The sequence below is a fragment of the Mus caroli genome, chromosome 6, assembly GCF_900094665.2.
Source record: "Mus caroli chromosome 6, CAROLI_EIJ_v1.1, whole genome shotgun sequence".
In the NCBI taxonomy this organism is placed as follows: domain Eukaryota; kingdom Metazoa; phylum Chordata; class Mammalia; order Rodentia; family Muridae; genus Mus; species Mus caroli.
In genome coordinates this window covers 35128354-35128735 of record NC_034575.1, presented here as the reverse complement: position 1 = coordinate 35128735, position 382 = coordinate 35128354, and positions in this window count along the sequence as shown.

The window sequence follows — 382 nt, the reverse complement described above, 5'->3', positions numbered from 1 at the left end:
GCATCCTGAGCCTTAAGATGAGGTTCAGATAGGTGTCCCTTCAGGTAGAGTACATAAAAGCTACTTGTCCTCAGCACATTGACCAATACAAATCTCTGAACTTACCATTGCTCACTGCAAAAGGAGCTTCTCTAGCCAAAGTAAACAGTAGTACTAATCTGTGGGTATAAGTACAATTATTAATAAGGAAATCTCATAGACACATCACATCCATTTAGAAAAACAACACAAAGCCAGCCAGTGGTGGTGCACACCTTTAATCCCAGCACTTGGGAGGCGGAGGCAGGGAGATAGTTCTGAGTTCAAGGCCAGCCTGGTCTACAGAGTGAGTTCCAGGACAGCCAGGGCTACACAGAGAAACCCTGTCTCAAAAAAAAAAAAA